This window comes from Akebia trifoliata, chromosome 5 (genome assembly GCF_017979445.1).
Source record: "Akebia trifoliata isolate Shusen 1 chromosome 5, ASM1797944v1, whole genome shotgun sequence".
Lineage (NCBI taxonomy): Eukaryota > Viridiplantae > Streptophyta > Magnoliopsida > Ranunculales > Lardizabalaceae > Akebia > Akebia trifoliata.
The window spans coordinates 7,663,670-7,686,315 of NC_141379.1; positions in this window are offsets into that span (position 1 = coordinate 7,663,670).

Sequence of the window (22,646 nt, forward strand, 5' to 3'; positions counted from 1 at the left end):
TGATTGACTTTAATTTTTTGGAGAACCCTCATCTATTATATCTTTAATTCTTTGGACCCCCAAATGGAGAGGTCCTTAAAGAAATATCTTGCGAACCTTCAACAATTTTGTCGGAGAGCCTGATTAATCGATTTTTTTAGTTCAAAATTTTAAATTAATTTCACTAATGTTTCACTTTAATTATTTAATATTTTATTTATTAATTTCAAAATTTTTAATTATGAAAATTGTGAAATTACCATTTTGCCCTCGGAGAGGACTTTTTGTGTTTCAAGTCGATTTTTTATGTTCTAGGATGTTTTAGAATTGATTTTTCGTAAGGAATTCAATGGGAATGTTGGTTTGTGTTATTTATGAAATTTTTTGTGTGAAATGATCGTGAACTTTATGAGGGGCATTTTTGTAATTTTGTCAAATTTTGTGAAAATTGACGAAATGATTTAGTTGATTCTGATTTGTTATTTTATGTGTTCGAAAGGATTTTTCTAAGCGTAATTTAGGCTCTAGGGATATTTTAAGGTTAAGGGTATTTTGGTAATTTAGTCAATTTTTAGTGATTTTTATCGTGAAATTTTTTTTCTGTCTGAAAAATGATGATTTCTAATCTTCTGGGGTTATATTTTTCTAGCGTAGCGTGGTTTCTATAGTTTTGTCAGTTCGAGATACCTCATCTAGATTTCTGAAACATATCTGGTAGCAAAATAAAGCATTGGAATAAACATCCATCATTGAGAACCGTTGCGATGGATTGACAAATTGATTAATCAGGTGAATGCAAAAATGGGGTGTCTACAGGTGGTAAGGGGTGACCCACAACATTTATTAGCCCATGGGCCAAACAAAGAACCTTAGGCATTTTTTTGAAATAAAATCATTATTTTAAAAGTTTTAAGCTCTTAGACCTATTCAGATAAAATATGTCTTTTTTAACTTTTTTTTATTAGAGCCTATTGAAATTGAGGTGTCTACACGAGGCTTGTATGTCTAATAAATCCAAGATTGAACCCTTATAAAATAAATAAATTGGAACATGAAGAAAGGTGGAAGATGATTGATTTTATTTTAATTGTGCTTATTTATTATATGAAATACTTTATGTTTATTATTCATTTATATAACTGCTATTCACACTTACTTATTACATCCTTATTTCTTCAATTATTTATTACTCCCCAATTAATGATTAAAACACCCTTCTTCAAATGTTATAAAGGTTTGGCTTAAATTATAATCTCAACATTACGAAAAATTCGTAGAAACAATTTCAGTAGTTGTAAGACTCATATAAAATTTTAAATCCAAAAATATAAATCTGGCAAAAAAATAATTTTTTTTTGAGAGTTTCTATTGGCACATACAACTTTTACTTATTTTCAATCATTCACTTTTTTTTTTAATTGGACTATAATAATTAAAAGTTGAGGTGCCAATAACAGTTCTCTTTATTTATATGTTTTCATTAAAATATATATTGCTTCAAAGAAGATTTATAGGATATTGACAACTTATAGAATCAAACCAAATTGGCTATAGTTGGATTTGGTTTGATTCTACAGGCAATTCAATTCTAGTTCTTGTTTGGTGGAATTGACTTAGGTCCATTTGATTTGATTGGACTCTAAACCAAACCGAGTTGCACCCTTAGATTCACCAAATATTAAGACAAACTAGTTGTCCACTTGGGTCAAGGTTAAATTTGTAATAAATTCAGGTTGCACTCAAATAGAGTCCAAATTATTGGAAAAGAAATGAGGTTTTTAAAAAGAATAATACTGAATTGACCTCATGATTAGACCTTACATTGCACACCCTAACATAAAAGTATATGAAAATCATATATGCTTTCCTCAAGATATGAGTGTAAAAGCATCTATTGTTCTTATTCACTTTCACATCAAAATATACGATATGAGATCCAATCTTGAGGCCACTCCAGCACGGCACTTTTAAAAAATAAAAACCTAATAAAAATATCTTTACCATTATAATGAGAGAAGGCGGAGTAGAAGTGGTTCAACACCAGATTTGAGTGGTCATAAATGACTCCAATTTTATATTTATATTTAATATAATTATAGTCATCTTAGTCAAAAATTCAAAAAATTACAATCCACGACCCTAGAATTATGCTGCTTAGTTTTTAAAATTACATAGTTATCATTTTTTACTATCTAATCTATGAAAACTCTTTAATCAATATTTTAAATTACAAATAAACCCTTTTAATATAATGAGAAAAGGTAGGCTAGAATGCCTTCATCTTAACATTTAAACTTGATGTAATCAAGGTCATTTTTGTCAGCAACCCAAAAAATTGCAATCGCATATCCATAAAATCATGTTAATTAGTTTTTAAAATTATAAAAATATATATTTTTTACAATGTTATCTTATAAATTATCATTTAATTAATATTTTACATTACAAGTAAACAAACATACCACCTTCTAGTTTCATAATTAGAAGATCAAAATTTTGGCAAAAAATAAAAATAAAACCTCAAATGCTTGTTCAAGTTGTGTTTTACTCATTTTAATAAAAAGCTTCTTTCAAACGCCAGTCGAAGTGCAGTATTTTAAAATAACTTAAGAATTCTATGGGCCCATGTGAATTATTCCAACACACAGCCTTTTAGTTCTCATGAAGAAAAAAATTGTTTTGAGCTTGATCCAATCTGTTGAAAATCAAAGGCTACCGAACTCCCAAATTATATATTAAAAATTATCTTTTTTCTAGATTTTTTTTTCAAAATTCTTAGAATTTTTTCAGTTAGATCATGTTTTTGGATGTCACAGACGCATCCTTGAGTAATTTTGAAAGGAAAGTGTTTTTATCTTCTTTTATATTAGACAAAAGATGACTGTTACAATGGCTATTTTAAGGGGATGGTTGAGGGGGTATTTTAGGCATGTTGCACTTAACTAAAATTTATTAACTTTTAAAAATATATTATTTTAATTTTAAATTTGGGAGTTTGGTAGCCGTCCATTTTCAACACCTTTGATTAGGAGTGTCGCCATTTATTCGGAATCAGAACTAAAAACCTTAGTTCTAGATCCTTATTTTCAAGACTCGATTAGAGTCAAGTTTAAAAGAAATCGAATCGAATAGGAACCTGAACCAATGGGTTCTACTTGGCGGGTATACAGAACCAATTTAGTTTACTATTGTTTCATATTATAAATGGTTGAAGGTTTTTGTATCTTTTAAAGTTAATTGATATTAGTTAATAATAAAAAAATCATATTTTCTTATAAATTATGAGTCCATTTTTCTACTAAGTTTATTACTAGTAAAGAAGATGGATTTTAATTTTTGAAAAATATTTTATATTTGTTAGAATAATTGTAAAACCTTGAGTTTTTGATTTGTGTCTCGAGAAAAAATAATAGTGAAATTTGGAGAAAATCTTGAAAGTGAGACTCAGGGTAAAACTGTAGGATTTTGTTCTTATCATTTTTAGTGAAATCAAACCTCATTATTGGATTCAAAATGGTCGGAAAATATATTTTAACCTATAAGCACGCTCAAATGCGAGTCTGAACAAAAAAGTTGTAAAATCCTCGATTTTCGAATCGAACCAGGCTAAAATAATGACATTTTTAGAGTAAGAATTTTTAAAATTCAACTATACCATTGAGTTTGTAATGAAAAATTATAGAAAATAGAATATTTACTTATCATTTTTGGTGCCCAAAAAGTCGAATTATCGTCAAAAATGAAAACAACGTTAATTTTAAGGTTCCGTCGGGCTGAAAAAAGTAAATTTTTGTTAGAGACATAATTGGTAGAATTTGACCACACCATTAGATCCGAAACGAAAAATTAGACAACATAGAGTATTCATTCGTCACTTTTAGAGTCTGGACTTATATAAATAAATTTTTTTAATCAAAAACACTATTCATCATCATATATTTTCGTAAAAAACAGCTGCGACATTTTAAAAGAAAATTTTGTTTTTTTTTTTTTCGACTTTCAAACTCCGATTCATTGCAAACGGTCCGTTTTCGACCTCCGACACAAAAGGAAAAATCGTCCGCAGCCTCGTTATCTACCAATCCCACTAAATTTCCTTTCGTTTTCTCTCATTTTTCATCTCATATCATCAAAAATCAACCGTAAATGATACGGGAGTTTCGAAACTGCGACAATAGATTTTATCTGTTTTGAAATCAAATCGTCTTCCATTTCAAAAGGGAGAAAGAACGACGGCATCGAGATCTTCAAAATCACCGGGTCAAATAAAAAATCAACCACCTCGAAGTTTGAATCGTCTCGATTTTCATGCCAATCGTCTCGACTTCCGCACTTATGATTCAATTATTTCGTAAAGAGATTGTAAAAAATTCTTTTTGTTATTTCAAATTCACGCAAGAACTTGCATATTTGATATATTTAATTGTATTTTATAACAAATTATACATAGTAGGATATTTCTTTGGGTTATTTCCGTCAGTTGGGTCATGTGCACTGCTCGGACCTCGTTTTGATCTAAGTTTTGTATTTTTTCAATGTTATTGAAAAAAATAAATTTCATAGTTAGAAAAATGATTTAATATTCAGTGAACTCATATTGAGTTGATGAATATCAGAAAGTGAATATTTTTTTTTCGAAAGATTGAGAATTACGAAAATTGAAAAATGGGAAAAAGGGAATGAAACAGTAAAATGTCATAATCATACCCGAGGGATGATGTCTGCATTTTACATTCGAAAAGATGGGATGTCACATCCCGTGCACGTGCCAAACTGGGCCCGTAATCAGTTGTGATAGCGATGTGATAGCAGTGCTACATATGACATGCTCCATGAGCTGACACGTGGCTATGAGGTAAGAAATACAGTCAAGGAGTGATGTCTGCATTTTACATTGTGTGTTATGTATAGGTTGGTGAAGGGATATCCAGAGATAATGATTGATTGCATGTTTATTTAAATTATGTTGGTGTAGAAACTCTAAGTTCTGTTATTTATTTTAGGTTAGGTGGTCACAATTGCATGATAGGAAATTAGATATTCATTTGCAATCTTGTATTGTTAATTTCTCTTTTGTTTTCAAATGAAAATAATATATATATACCTATTTTGTGAGTTGTTAAAGAGTATGTGAATGCCTGAAGGGATAGTGCGTCATATCATCTGGAGTAGTGTACTATCTTACGATGTACAGTAAGGACAATCAAACTCATATGTGATATGGGACGCGTATGAAAATGAAATCACAACTAGAATCCGGATTTATTTCTCTCTATCTTTACTAGTGAACTTGTAATATAAAGGTGGTCGTATATGAATGGATTGTATATTTGAGAATCACATGCACGCCTAATAGGCATAGACGAAGATGATTAGTCAATGATCACTAACAATCTATAGTAGTTGAACGTTCTGACATATCAAAAAGAGACTCATTGCTTACGGTCATGTCAAACAGCCAATCTAAGCCAGATAAATGGTCCTGCAAGTGTGGTAAACAACGACCAACCACAAAATCAGGAACTAATACTTTATTATGAAACATCATATTCTGACTGGGGCCGATCTAGTCGTGAATCACAACTCTCTAATTCCACTACTCCACCATTGTGTATTATGTATCTATTGCCTTATTTTAATATATAAAATGAAATGCATGTTTAATGTTTCCATTTGGTCAATTAAATTTGTATAAAAAGAAATGTTATAGTGAGTACTGTTGATTGATGTAATGTGAGTTTTAAAATGTTTAATTACTCATCCCTAGTTATATGTACCAGTTAATCGTAGTTTGTTCTGTAAAATTTTGCATATTTTAAAATGATTCAGTATGTTTATTATTCATGTTAAGAGAGATTATTGGTAGAAATTATTTGCTTCTCTACTGGATAATCATTGTTACTCACTCTTTCCTTCTCCATTTTTTTTAGTTTCAGATCCGGAGCTTAGCGAGGTAGGTGTAGAAAACGAATGATGACTATTTGGTATGTCAGATAGACGACTAGAGTCCGTTACCTGATGAGTATTAGGGATATACCCCATAGTAGTATTAGTTCGTTCAAGTAGTATTATAGGTCCTATATTGAGCGTTAAGACTTTTATTAGAGTAAGAGATGTTTGTATAATCCTGTATTTTATTTATCCTTCTGTACTTTGATTTATCGTATGTTATTAGATGTATATAGGCTTCCGTTATTATTATATTTGGTATGCATATACATGATATTATGAATGTTGTTTATCAAGTGGAACAGGTTGAACGTCTTAAAATGCTAACATAAACAAATGAGACCATGCCGAAATTTCGAGACGCTACTTAGTGTCTCGAGATCTCACATAGGGTTTTGTGTTAGCATTTGGCGGGATACCACAATAATTTTTAATTATGTTATTGATTCTTTTATAGATGATATATTGTGTACTTGAAAAGAAACTTTTTGTCATAGGGTTTTGTGTTAGCATTTGGCGGGACACCACAATAATTTTTAATTATGTTATTGATTCTTTTATAGATGATATATTGTGTACTTGAAAAGAAACTTTTTGTCATAGGGTTTTGTGTTAGCATTTGGCGGGACACCACAATAATTTTTAATTATGTTATTGATTCTTTTATAGATGATATATTGTGTACTTGAAAAGAAACTTTTTGTCATAAGTGTACATGATATTTTTTCCTTTTATATGATTAAAAAACGCTTGCATGTAAAGAAAATAGAAAATTATCATTACTCAGAGATTATTTTTTGTCTTATCCATTGGTTAAGAACCGAAACCAAAGGGTACCCATGATTTTTGGTGGTTCTAAAATTGGAACCAACCCATCGACACCCCCACCTTTGATCATGCAAATATATATATTTGAATCTGAGTTTTTTCATGAAATCTAGAAGGGTGTGGCGTTGGATTGCCAATGTGGCAATCCAATGTGAGCTACCTAGTGAGTCTTCAAATCCTACTAATAAAAGCTTAAAGCTAGCCTGATACTACTATCTACTATAAAATGAGTCTAATGACTCTGACTAAATTAGTAAGGATTTCACCCTTATTAAGGGTCCTTAGGCTCACTTTGTAGCATCCATCAACATGATTCGATGTTTCAAGGTTTTAGAGAACAAAATTCTATGAACTTTGAAAAAATAATTTCTAAAAAAAATATCTTTTAACGTTGAAATTTTTTTTAAATTTGGGAGTAAGGTGGACGGTAGCCATTCATCATCAAAACCTTGGATGAAGCCCAACAAATGTTTTTTTTTTTTAATCTAAGTTTTCCCACGAAATCTAAAGGCATATGGTGTTGGATTGCCAATGTGGCAGTTAATTTGAGCAAAACAACCCTTAGTAAGGACAGTGTTTAGGTCTTAATGATTGAACTCGAAATATCGATTAAAGAACTTCAAACAATAAAATAATTTTATTGCAATAATTTTTATTGAAATAATTTACACCATGTTAATAGAACCTCAATTTTTGGAGTTACGTGATACACAAAAAGTTATTTATACGTTCCCCATTCTAAATAAACAAGGCTATCATTGAACTCTAACTCAGTCCCCATCAACACTATTGATATTTGATTCGTCCATGTCATCCTCCCTAATCTCATTTGAGAAAGTAAAAGGAATCCTGACTATTAGAAGTGTATTGATCGTTGTTCTAGGAACATCTGACCTATCCCAAGTTACATTGTCATCACTAGTGATTAAAGTCTTCACCACACTCTGATCATTGCAATACAAGCTTTGCAAATAATCATCTATATCCTCTATGGAATACCTCCCCCCATTTCAAACAAGTCCCTCGGTTTTGACTGCACGGTTGTATGTCAGTTTAAATCCACTAGATCATTAATGTAAAGAAAAACTTGTATGACTTGAGATGCTAGCACAAATGGCTCATCATCATCATTTGTTCCAGTATTAGACAAGTGTTTGAAATTCATGGGCGTGAAACCCAAGTCATCTTTCTTGATCCCTTTTTTGACATCAACCCACTCATATTTAAACAATAGAACGCGTTTCCACCCATAGTAAGTAATATCAATCAATACACCATAGTATGTAATGTCTCCTTAAATTAGGTTTCTATTATTGACACTCGCAAAACTTGATGTATTTGCAACCACGACTACTCCACTATTTTGTGTTTTTCCCTTGCACTCACGACCTTTGGTGTGAAACTTAAACCCATTAATGATGTATACATTGTATCTTTTCGCAACATTGTCAGGACCTTTTGCTAATTTTTGAATTTCTTCTAAATTGCAAAATCATTTGAATGAGAAGACTTGTTGAAAATCCAATCATGAAATAGTTGGTTGTGCAATTTATCAATTTCATAATTACTAACTCGACGATGGCTTTGCTTAAGTTTATTCGTGTGTTCTCTACATATATTCGAGTTCAAGAAATATAATTAAATATGTTATATTTTATTAAAATATGAATGGAATTTTTTTTGGACGAACATGACTTCTTACTATATAAGTATAGGACAAGTATATCGGAGTTGAAGAGCAAGTATCAATGTGCTTGTTTCCATGATCTTTTGTCTAAAGTAAACACTTGTTCATTTCCCAATGGTTGACCTAAGATAACATTACCAAAGTCGTCATTTCGTGTTGGGTGGTTAAACCTCGTTTCCACACCGTCAAAGAACCCCGAACAAAATGTTAGGCATTCTTTGACAAGATACCCTTTTGCGATAGAACTCTCTGGTCGACTTTGATTACGCACATATGACTTAAGTGTGAGAATCTACCTATGACCACACATTAAAACAATTTTATTATAAGATTGAATAATATTATGTATATAAAACTGAAAAAATACATAAATTCGAACATTAGCACACACCTTTCAATGGGGTACATCCATCAATAATGTATTGGTCCGACTATCTTTACCTCAACAATCAAATAAATGGGTAAATGCATCATAACATCAAAGAATGTTGAGGGGAAAATTCTCTCTAAGTGGCATAGTATAAGTGCAATGCGAGACTGTAACCTCTCAAAACCACCCACCTATGCAACTTTGGAGCACAACTCCTTGAATAATGAGCACAACTCAATTAGGATTGCACTCATAAGCTTAACTAATGTGCTTCACATGGCTATCGAAGGTAGTAGTTGCATCAACACATGACAGACATGGCACTTGAGTCCCGAAATCTTACATTTTTGGGGATGCACACATCATGAAATATTCATTACACAACCATCTAGAACCTTCACACTTTTCAAGACATTGTAAAAATTATCTTTTTCTATGGAACTCATTGTGAAGCATGCAGGAGGATAATATGTCTTGTTTCCCATATTGACTAGATGAAGCTTTCTTACTTTCAATTCTTACAAGGTTAAACGAACATTCAAATTATCCTTTGTCTTCCTTTCGATGCTCAACAATGTCCCAATGACATTGTCACACACATTCTTGAAATTTTAAATATATCAATAAGGTTAAACGAACATTCAGATTATCCTTTGTCTTCCCTTCGATGTTCAACAATGTCTCAATGACATTGTCACACACATTCTTGAAATTTTAAATATATCAATAATTATTTAAGAACTTTTTTAAATTGATCATTTTTTTCTAGAATTCCAAGAACTTTTTCATAATACATTTTTTATTATCAAATTCTATAAAATATAAATGGTGTTTTAAAATATTTTTAAATTAATAAATGATTAAGCTTTAGTTTGGGAAAGAAAACACACTATTCTTAATAAGTTATTTATTTATATTTATATTTTTGATCCATTTTATTTATTAAAATCTAGAGGTATGTACAGTTTGATTCCTAATATTGGCAAAATGACCCTCAATAAGATTTAAGATCTTACCAAGTAAAGCTATTATGTCTCATGTGAAAATGAAATACGCTTTGCTTAGCCAATAATAATAATACTAATAATAACATTATTATTGAAAAACATTTTCCTTACTAAGTTAGTAAGAAAGTTTTCTGACCACATCACCTAATGGCATTTAAAACATGATTTGTTGCCACATGGTTGTAAATGACAAAATTCTACGAACTTTGAAAAAAAAAATCAAAAGAAAGTTATTTTTTACCATTGAACTTAGTTTATGGTTGTGTGACTTTATTTTTAGCAGTGATATTTTATTTTTAGTGGTGGAAATGGAACTTATTTTTTTTCCAATAAAGATTAAAATTTTATTAAATAAGTTATGTATGGGTTGGGTCAGATATACCTATATTTAAATGGGTTGGGTGTGGGTTTAAGTTTTTGACACGATTATTAAATGGATTGGGTTTGAGTTTGGTAAATTTTCATAATACCCTTACCTCAACACAACTTGACTCAACCCATTGCCACCCTCTAACAACAAAACCCTAAAATCTTAAATTTGAAAAAGCCTCTCACATGCCTCTCTTTGAAGCTCTTGCATGAGCAGCAGACCAAACGAATCAATCTTCACGAACTCGATCAAGCTTAACAAACATCTCTCATTCTCGAGTCTCATTTTCTCTAATCTCCCACTCGCTTTCAAATTTAACACTCTCAATCGAAGATTTGATTCAAGATCTTGTACTTTCTCTTGATCCCTCATGCTTCTGAACGAGAATAATGGGCTTCTCTTGAGCTCTAAGATGAAGAAGTGGGAATTGCTCTCTCTCTCTCTCTCAGATTTCTATCAGGATACCCTCGAAGATGCTGATCTCGGTTGCTATAATCTCTAAAAGGTTCTTCAATAATCTCTCTGTTATTGAAGAAGAAACCAATGATGATCAACGCTACAAACTTTGTGCAATCTTCCATAGTCTGGGAGGTGCAGCCATATTGATTTATGTTATAACACTGCAAATTTGTTTCGGATGCTGCTAAACAAGTAGGCAAGGGATTTCCATAACTACTCTGCCTTGGGAGGATTGTTCCAGACCTTGATGAATTAGTTATATTACAGCAGTAAATTGTCTTTTTATAACTGGTTTATATAATATAAGAGACTTGGAAGGAGTGTTTGATCATCTATTTTTCCAAGGTGCTCCACTATTTTGGATTATGTGCTCTGAGTCTATGTCATGAGTTTGAAATGTGGTGTCTCTGTTATTGTTCTTGTTACACATGCTCATGAAAAGAAGCAAAGAAAGGGTTTGGAATTGGTGACCACTAAAACAATTGAACATGAATTAGAAAATAACTTTCATTTAGCCATCTCTGTGGCCTTTCTTCAAAGGATAAATGATCATTAAAAAGTGATGCATCTTTTCAAAATTCTAACTAGACGTAATTTAAGCATTAAATTCATCCAAGCTTAGGCAATGCCCTACTCTTAAGTCTGTAGCAATTATTCCTACCTTCATGTATTCAATTAAGAAAAGTAACATGTATCAAACAACTCATCAAACTTTATACACCCTATCATTTCTGGCAAGGGGGGCTCCAAATGTCATATGAAGTTTCACACCTAAAAGAAAATAAGTCATCAACTTTTAAAATATTATAAAGATCTTTAAACGTCCATATTATTTTGAGAGCAATCTGTGATCATTTTACGCAAACTTACTGCAAATATTGATGAAAAAGAAATATTTGCATCAATTTTCATGACTTAAAATTTTAAAAAAAAATCTTTGGGTAACTTCACCATTATTGCATTATGTATTTGGATTGAAGACTACAGGATATCCTTTTGATCCCCAAGGATGGGATTGATGACATAAGTGAGGACAGGATCACAATTCTGGTTGTGGTGTTTGTCGACATGGGTGTTCTTGGTGAAAGAATTTAAATTGGTTCTTTTGCTGGCAAATTTGAGGTGGCTTTCCATTCTTGTTGTTGGTCTATTTACAGAGATAGAATTGCCTTCACTTGAAGAAATTAGAGATTTTTTTGCTTAAATTTAAAACAAGGTGGTTTCAGATGTGGAAGCATTTCTCTTCCATTTGCACAACACATATATGGAGCAAATTAACACTTCAGTTTTCCCATTCTTTAGCATCAACTAAAATCCAACAAACCTATGATCATATTAATTAAATCACAAGCCTTGTGTACAAGTATAGGAAAACCTTTGGATGGTAGACACAACCCCACCATTATCAAACAATTATTACTCCAACAAAGAGAAAGATAAAAAAGCAAAGAGAAAAATAATAAACAGAATCCCTTCTTTACACACAAAGACCAGAAGAAAACGAAAAAAAAGACTTATAAAGTCCTGGAGTCCAAAGCCTTGGTTTGATTGCTGTGGAATGATTCCAAAGCCTTAATAGCAATTGCTCTCAAGATATATTGGCAGTATGCAGCTACAGCTAGCACTCGAACAAATTGTTCGAGCCAGAAGATGCATGGTGTTCAAATAATATAAACCAAACTAATATCCAAGTAACTAAATCAGATTGCCACTCCTAGAGGGAACTTTTTTTTTTCTTATTAATTTCCTTTGGTTCTAGGCCACAGATCAGTACATTCCTTTCCAATTGGGCTAATAACAAAAGATCCTACAATGTATAAAAATAAGTACCCATTAACCCAACTAAACAGAAATAACCCCACATGAAATGGGCCAGTAAAAAAATTACAAACAAACATGGAAAGACTACCAGCCATGAAGAGTAGCTAACAAAACTTAATATGACAATAATGTACAAGATATAATTTACATTTAAATGGACAACTTATTATTATTATTAATTTTTTTTTTTTTCGATAAGTAGATGACCAAATTAAATTGATACAGGTTCAGTTGTATACGTGTAAAATGTACAACACAGCTATATAAAAACATACCTAAAGAAGACCATAATCAAACATACAAAGAGAACAAGTGTTCTGTTTCAGGGTTTAAAATCTCTACACATAATTACAAATTCTCAATCTTTAAATCATTCACAGTTTTCTCTCAAACCCAACTCCACGGAGACACTATCATCAATGGGTATTTCATTTCCTTGTGATTCTTATTTTTTATATTTTCTTTATCGAATAAGTAGCAAATACATAAACAAGAATCAAAACAATCCTAGCAAAAAAAAAAAAAAAATTTTTGATTGAATTAAAGGTTCCTCAAGATTCAAAATCAAGGACATTGTGCAAGTAAAGCAATTTTATACTTTAAAACTATTAAATCCAGAGAATCCCAAATTAGAAAATATAGTATACCACCACAGCTTGCAATCAGAAAGAGAAAATATGGAACAAGGACACCATGAAGTACCTCTAGCTTTCAATGTTCTTTTAGCTTTTGATCTTGGTTAACTGCGAAACCAGCAGATCATGCACTCTACCCTTCAGTTTCATGAAGCTTGATCTCGAGAGAGTGAGAGGTCTGTTCGTGAAGCTTGATCAAGTTTGTGAAGATTGATCCGTTTAGTCTACTCATGCGAGAGCTAGAGAAAAGATTGCGAGAGCTTTTTTCAGATTTAGGTTTTTAGGGTTTTGTTGTTAGAGAGAGTATAGAAGGAGAAGAAGACAGAGAAAAAAGCTATCTTTAGGAAGATTTTTGTGAGTTTTGTTTTGTAAGCCGAACGTGCCCTCTATCTCTCTCTCTCACACACAGACACACACACACACACAGGGGGCGGTTCATGGCCATATATAAAAACATATGTAAAAATAATGATTTTTCAAAATATGGGTTAGAGATTTTGGATTGAGCTGATTTTTTGCGAGGATGGTCATTATGATGAGAAGATCATCCTCACAAAAAATCAGCTCAATTTGAAATGTCTAAATCCATCAAAAGTGATTTACAAATTATTAATAAAAATAGACAAAAAATCAACGGTTCACGTTCTAAATCACTTTTAATGGGGTTAGAAGTTTCAGATTGGACTGATTTTTTTTTTCGGATGATCTTCTCATCATAGAGATCATCCTTACAAAAAATCAACTCAATCCGAAATTCTAACCCCTATTTGGAAAATTTTTTAATGTTACATTGTTTTTACATATGTTTTTTCATATGACCCTTCATCTGTTCCCTCTCTCTCTCTCTCTCTCTATATATATATATATATATATATATATATATATATATATATATATAGGGTCCCTATCCGTGGCCAACAGTTTGGCAAAACATTTTGGCAAACACTTTTTCAAAACATGGGTTAGAGGTTTTGGAATGGGCTGATTTTTGGTGAGGATGATCTCTACGGTGAGGAGATCATCCTCACCAAAAATCAGCTCATTCCAAAACTTCTAGCCCCATTTTACAAGTTGAAAAATCGTGAACCGTCCATTTTTTGTAAACCATTTTTGATGAGGTTAGAAGTTTTGGAATGAGCTGATTTTTGGTGAGGATGATCTCCTCACCGTAGAGATCATCCTCACCAAAAATCAGCCCATTCCAAGACCTCTAACCCATGTTTTGAGAAATGTGTTTGCCAAAATGTTTGCCAAACTGTTGGCCATGGATCGCTACCCATATATATATATATATATATAAAATAGTGAACCAACACATTGATTTACCATATGGTTAGAACTAATTGAATATTAAAGGGTTTTAAAATTCAATTCTCTAAATTCCAACAATGCATTGATTAGGTTCTATTGGGACAATGAAAGTCATGTTGAAAACTTGAATGCTTAAATTTTACAATATTACTGCAATCCTCTTCCACTCTTGCCCAATCACCACCAACATACAATACAGAAAGAGGACCCCCAATATGATGAAATAAAGTTAGAATCAATAAAGGTAAAAATGGATGAATGGGTAATAAAAAAAAATACATACTTTCGCTTCCGATGGCTAAGGTTTGTTCAATATATAGGTACAATAGGGCAGAGTGTAATGGACTAAAAACAAATTCCAAAAAGAAAAACTAAAGAAATAATACATCACATAGAAGGAGAAAAAATAACAAAGAGAGATTTCTTGGAAAATACATGAAAGATTCAAAAGCTAGTTGCAAGATGAACAACTAGAGATATCAAAATTTTGCTTCTTTTTTAGATAATTGATTGGATAATTGGAGTTTATTAGTTGGAAAATCGACAAAAAAATGTATAGAAAAAAAAAGTTATATATATAAAAAAAGAATGCCTCAGCATGAGCACCGATAGAATCCCTCCAAATCGATCTTTTTCAAGGTAGGTATTTCCATATTGCTTTAAGATCTTCGCTTGCTTTGTGGCTTGATTCATTGTGTCTCTCTTTGCAGGGGACAATGCCTCCTTCCAGAATTCAAAGAGGAGAGAAAAATGCCAAATAAAAACAATTACTTTTTAAATTGTAGCTGTTCCATTGAAGAAAATCTACAGATTAAATGGAAAGAGAGACGCTTCATTTATGAGAATCTATAGATGAAGAATTTGTAAAATGAGGAACTGAGGAGACAAAGAATTGATGAAGAGAAAAAAGTTGAATAGGGTTTGTATATAAGATGATGAGGTACTTGTTTGCTCAATCTCTTGAAATTTTAGGATAAAAAAGGAATTTATTCTAAAGTGAGGGTACTTTAAGACCTCATTTCTTTAATTTGCAGGAGGTCAAATTCGGGTTGTTGATCAAGTTAGTGAAGTTGTTTCATTGTAATTCGACTTCTGAACTACCTAAAAGTTGGCATTACATGTGTATTCCAACAGCTTATCAGTACCATGTATCATCTTGGTAATTCTCCTTCAATATTTGAGTTATGCGACAACGATGGCATGCATCATAAATGCTTTGTTGAGTGATATAAATTTGTGACCTCATCTAACGTTCTTTAGAGGTTTGATATATAGCATATAATGTTACATTGCAATTTTGATTTTGAAGTTTATACTTACTTATGGTTAAGTGTGTTGTTTAATAAGCAAGCCATTGGAGACAGAAATTCCTGACACCTGTTCCTATCAACGAGAAATGACGTCAGACTTGGTTCCTTTACTAAACTTACTTTTTTCTGTTTCGATGAATCAACTTCCTCTTCATAGGTTTAGAGATTCCAATTGTGAATGATCCGTAGTGGTGCATTAGGGTCTCTACCCATCTGGTGGTTGTTAATTCAGATAGACATAACCTTTTGATTTGGTTCAAAAGGTGAACCTGAATCTTATCCTATATATTGGTTGTATTTGAATATTTGGGTATTCAATATGAACTATGAAAACTTAGATATGTATGTTTTAATACCCGAATTGAACCGCATTTTCAGGCCTCAAATGCGAACTTAAACCCAACCATTGAGCAATGAGTTCCCCATTTCCACCATATTCATTATGCCTCACGTTCTTTCACAATAGTCTGGCATGGTGGTGTTGATGTGCACTGTAATTCTCCCCAACTTTATTTTCATTATTACATTCAAACTACTTCTCTTTGTGACTTTTATTGTGGTTTGCATGTTCTCCCCCGGTGGGAATAGGCATTTTTGATACTATGCAATATGTGCCAACAAATGTACATACTGTCTACATCAGATTGGCTGCTTCAATGAGATCTTTCATCCTGGTTGAAGGAGAAATTCCCAAACTTCTAGCATTCCCTCACGCTTGGCGCCAATGAGTTTTTATTTTATTTGAGAGTTAAAAAAAAAAAAAAAAGATATGGTCATATCTATTGTGATAAAAAAGCACTCTTAATTCAGTTTGGTGGAACGTGGCTCTCTGAAACCCGAATACACATGTAATGCCAACTTTTAGGTAGTTCAGAAGTTGCTGCTAAAAGTTGAACATGCAAATCATATAGTTGGATTGACTATCCTAAAGTGACTACTTTGGATTTGCATAATCGCACCATTTCTTTAACATCAAGGATCCGATGAAAATTAGAAATAGCCAATGGAATACAGATTTCAGTCTCCATGAGAGGATGATGTAAAATGACTGAAATCTCTTCACCTTTAACCTTCGCCTTTGCTCAAAACCCATGACTTATCCCGCAAAACATCATCAACTTTTAAGGTAAAATAAATTCCATCTTCAACCATCAAACCTGAAGACCAAGCTTAAGTTTTATGGAGTCTAAAGACCTTTAATAGGTTTTTGCCAAGAAATCAAAGATTATGAATTGAAAGCAAACTTCAAAAGGTTTTAAAAAGGTATTTTATTATAAAGTTGATGATGGGGACATTTTGCTCATTTATCATTAGTTTCTCATGGAAAGAATGGAGTTAAGTGGCTCTGTCAGTGGTTTGAAAACACTGAGAAATATACCTAACTATCACCAAAATTCAGAGGTTTGTGCTTTTAATTTATCCATTTTCCCGAAATGAATTTTAAAAAAGAGATTTATTTTATGGTCTAGTTACAAATATTGTATGGTAATACAACAACCCTTTTATTAACAAGTTCTTGACCATTTAAGAAAAATATGAAGAAAAGGAAGCTTGAATGTCAGTCTAAAATTAGAAAAAGTTAGAGTCACTATTTCTAATGGTACAATGCTTTCACCTTTGATAACCTTACCCTACCATCTTTGCTCTCAACAATCTATCCAAAAGGATAGAGCAAGGATCACGACAGCCGATATGATCAGGTAGTCAACGTATATACTACTAAGGTCAAGCTTATTTCTCTAAAAGAGTAAGAATGGTTAGCCAAGAATTCAAGAGGATGGCAAACAAAATGCGCATTGCACTGTCTCCCTTGCTCTTCCCATACATCTTCAACTTTTAAACCAGATACACGCAATTGAATATACTAAAGGAGAAAATCCTAGGAAAAAGAAAAGCAATTATCCAACTCTCATGCACTTGAGGCACTACCAAAAACTGTGTATTCAATTGCACGCATTATTTCAAATGAGATTTTATCTTGGCAAAAATAATTAATTGGATTGCTAGTTACTACTTCAAACCTAATAAATAAGTTGGGGAGAGGGATTGAGGATAGATAAGAATGTGATAATTGAAAACACCATATTGGGGTAGCAAATGATACAATTATATCAAAATAATTAGATTTTTAGCATGAACTGTAGACACCCCATTTTTACATTTGCCTAATTCGACAATTCGTCATCTAATTATTGCGAATTTCTAATGATGATCACAAAGAACTCGAAGGCTTGTGAGTACTATCCCTGATTCCCTCTATTTTCAATCTTTTATCTCCCATACTCGTTACAACTCGACATAGAAATTTACGCACACTTAGGATCGCTACACGTTACACCCGATTTAACAAGCACGTACGCTTAGGTTCGCTACACCGTTCGACAATCTAGAGAACTCGCTACATTAGGAAAATACGACATTGAAATATAGAAATAATCATGTTGGAATTGAAAGAAACCTCACGCTAAAATTCGTAAAAATTTACAAAAATTGACAAAATGACGAAAATACCCCTCATAAATTTTGGACCTCCAAACGACCTCGAAAGTACCTCCATTCCACTCAGAACATGATTTCGAGTCTAACGGGACCCAAACCAACGAAAATAGAGAAATTTAAGAAAAATCATAAAAATGACCGAAATGCCCCTCAACCTCCAAATTCAACTTAGAAATCCCGATCCCTAGGAAAATGTAATAAAAACCAAAACCCAATTAAAAATCCAATCTATTAAAAAAATAAAACTCAAATTAAAAATTAAACAATTCAAATTAAAATCAAATGGGAATCAAACTGAAAATTTAATAAAAAGCAAATCTAAGATTAAAAAATTAAACTCAAGTTAAAAATCAAAATTCAATGAAAATTAAAAATTAAAAATGACTCAACCGATTAAAATTTCTTCGAAATTAAATTAAAAATCAAAGTCAAAATTAATTGATCAAAATCAAATTAAAAATTGAAAACCAACCAAATAATAAATCGAAACCCAACTAAATTAACAAATTCCAAACCCAACTCAATCGAGCGACGAAACGAAATCAAAAATCAAATGGCCAATTAACGATTAAAACTCAAATTAAAAATTAAAATCAAATTAAATTTTTAGCCAAACTCAAAATAAAAACTAATCAATTAATAAAACTTAAAATTAAAAAATTAATCAACAAACAAAAAAATCAAAACCAAAATTAACCAAATCGATAAAATAAAAATTAAACCAACCAACCGTAACTCGACAACTCGAGATTATGGTGGTACGAGTAGCATAGGAACATTGCTCATCATCCTCCTAAAAGGGAATAAAAACAATAGAAGGAAAAAATGTGTAAAAGAGGGAAAAAGAAAGAGAAAAAAAAATGAAAAAGAAAAAAATTTAGAAACTTACTTGCTATTTAAAAGAGAGGACGTCTTCTCTCTAGGGGAGCGGGTCTTCTTCTTCTCTGCTCTTGGGACTGGTTGACAGACATCTTCTTCACTACGCCAAGCTCTCTCTCTCTCTTCTCTCCCTCACTCTCAGACTTCCTTCTTCCCCAACGAAGTTGTTGCAACAGCCTTCTCTGCAAAACGTGGCTGTTGCAGCCATCTCTACAGCACCCCCAGCCAATGCCCCAACCTCCCTTTTTCTCTGTTGGTTGCTGTCCCAACAGTCCCCTACAACTCACCTCACTCTCCTCTTCTTCATCTTGGAATGAACCTGCAGCATAACCTGCTGCTGTGAAATCAGCAAAGCCTAGAACGTCCCAACCTTGCTGCCACTTCCTTCTCCCCCATTAAATCTTCCCCAATCTTGCTGCAATACTCATCTCCCTTGCTGCCCAACGTGTTACAACAGCCAACTCACTTCACTCTTTTCTTCTTCATCTTTGGTTGAACCTGCAACACTGCCTGCCACCGTTAAATCCGTAACGTCCAAAATCTGCTATCCTGTTCTTCCCTTCACTGCAAAACGCCTAGCCACAATCATCATCTTTATGGCTGCAGCATAATTTTCCCTTCATTCCCCACCATTACAACAACTATAGAGACGCCTCAACCTTTATCTTCAATCAATGATTCCGTAGCCACTACTTTCAGCCATCGTTCCTTCTTACACAATATAGTTGTCTCTCTATTTGGGCTGTTCAAACTACTGCCACAGCCTTGTTGCATTGCATATCAGAGCGTCCCCCTTCGCTACCTTCACCTTCCTCAGCGGGTATTCACAAGTCTTGGGGTCCGTACCTGAAGGAATCGACCCGTCATCTCCGTATAGGTAAGTTTATTTATTGTTTAAATTATTATTTTTGGTTCTCTCCCTCTTCTTATGTTCTTCATGGTTCATTTTATTTATTTATCCATTTTTTTTTATAATTTTCTTTTTTTTTCTGTATATTGATAAGATTGGTAGAATGTTTTTTTAAAGCCTTTTTTTTCTTTTATTTTGCATGTTAGTGGGATTAAAGGATTTTTTTTATGATTATTATGCTTGAATTCAATTGACATAATCTATGATGATGGTCGAACTATTCATGTCGTTTTAAGATTCGTCCATGTGATTAATGCATTCTTTGGCTCGTCAAATATGCATATTGTTGAATGATAGTTATTTTGACAAAATCGATGGGATTAAAGGATTTTTTTTATGATCATTATGCTTGAATTCAATTGACATAATCTATGATGATGGTCGAACTATTCATGTCGTTTTAAGATTCGTCCATGTAATTAATGCATTCTTTGGCTCGTCAAATATGCATATTGTTGAATGATAGTTATTTTGACAAAATCGAAAATCACGTATGCATGCTCTTTGATTAGTTTAAAGATTCAATGAACATGAAAATTTTCTTGTAGATTTTTCTTTCAAATTTGAAAATTTTATGCAATGATATTTGGCAATCTCCACTTTAGTAAGTATGATATCCTGGATTCTTTGTTGTTTGGGTGAATTTCTAATTTGGTGATTTTTGGCCAATTCATAATCTTCTAATTTAATACTTCATTGTTTATGTAATTTTCCTTTTTGGAGATTATTTGTGGATCATTAGAATATTCATATTTGAAAACTTTCTAATATGGGATTGCATAGTTTCCTATTTTGGGAGAATATATTCATGGATTTCTAAGTCAGAAATTTCATTTTTTAGCATTTTTTCAATTTAGAAGATTCCACATTTTTATATTTAGGAGTTTCGTGTTCTTGGAAATTTGGGAGTTTCAAATTTAGAAATTTATATTTTTGGAATGTTCTATTTTAGAAAATGTATCGTTCTAAAAATTTTAATTTGGGAATTCAGCATATATCTCTTGAATTCTGATTTAGAAAATTTCATGTTCCTAATTTGGAAATATTATAAGTCCCAATTTGACAGGTTTCTATTTGTAATCTTCCTATTTAGAATATTCTTGTGAGTTTCTATTTTGGACAGTTTAGGGAATACTTGCAGGTCAAATTTCTTAATTGATTTCAGGTCATGGAACTAATTAGGGCTTTTTCAAATCCTTCCATAGTTTGTGGAATTCAAAGATTGATCATGTAATAATTGGGATAATTTTAGCCATGGGATTTGTTTGGCAAACCCAGCATGACTTGATGATGATGATTGGACTGTAACCTTGACAGTAGTCTTTGTATGTTGACCCTAGGATGATTTTGGATTGTAGTAGAGACTGATCATCTTGATCGGACGGGTTCGGTGTCTAACACCTTCCGAAACCCATAATCTGACCCCTTACCCATATCTTTGATCCGTAGACTGATTCATATCTGTTTGGAGTTATTTATGGTTCCTAGACCTAAACTAGGTGGCGACTCCCATTTTTCAAAAGTCCCCATTTATAAATCGGACCCCTATCTACTATTTAGTGAAGAAGGGTCAAGGCGATTTCATGAACACAAAAACAAATTAGGAAGTATGGACCAAGCTTGATGTAGAAAATGATTCAAATGAGTAAATAATAAGCATAAAACATTAAAAAAAAATGAGTGAATCCGATGCACAAAAACACTAAATCAATACCATTTAAGAATCCCAATGAAAAATCATCAATTGTGAAAAATAAAATTCATTTTTACCTTAAAAATTCTCTTCATTTTTAGGGTCTTCAAAAAATTCTAGCCCATATAGGAGAAAAGACAATGGTTATTTCTAAGATGGACAACATGAAAAAATTTCAACTTAAACCACTTTCTAGCTATGGCTCTAGAACCACACAAGATTACAACTTTGTAACCATGACATTTTATACCTAATGAAAGTAATTTAAAATTGCTATCTAGGTAAAAAGTGATGCAACATGGACCTAATGCTAGGATATTTGTTGGAATTTGCTTAAGCCCAGGTTCGATCAATAGGTCCATACCCACAAGGTTAGGGGTGGGTACATAAGTTTCTTTAATTATTAATTTCACTGTAATTCTCTTTCATTTTAAAAAAGGGTTCCTAAGTTTTTAAATAAAATGAGAGAATTTTTTTCACAAGTTTAGAAATTCAAAACTAATAGAACTGATTTCTCAACAAATCTTGCACAAGAAAATTGAAAGGAAACATTTCAAAAGTCGTAAACATGATAAGTGAATAACCCAATTAGATAAATGACAAGAACAACCACCACGTGAAAATTTTCAAAATTCGACGGTCCAAAACTGTCGAATTGGTCCATTGAATTGGGCTTTGTTGAAAAAATATTCGGCGGTTAAAAACCATAGAATTTATGTACAAGGACTTATAGCGACAGCCATTATTGGCCGTCACTATAGGGTATTTTATTAAAAAAAAATATTAAGCCTTTAGCTACAGTCACCGACTGTCGCTATAGGGTATTCTTAAAAAAAAAAAAAATTAGATCCCCAACTAGAACTCGCCCAATCTAGAAGTCCAAAAAGTAACACCTCTAATTTCAACCAACCACAAAACACATTCAGGCCTCAATCCTAC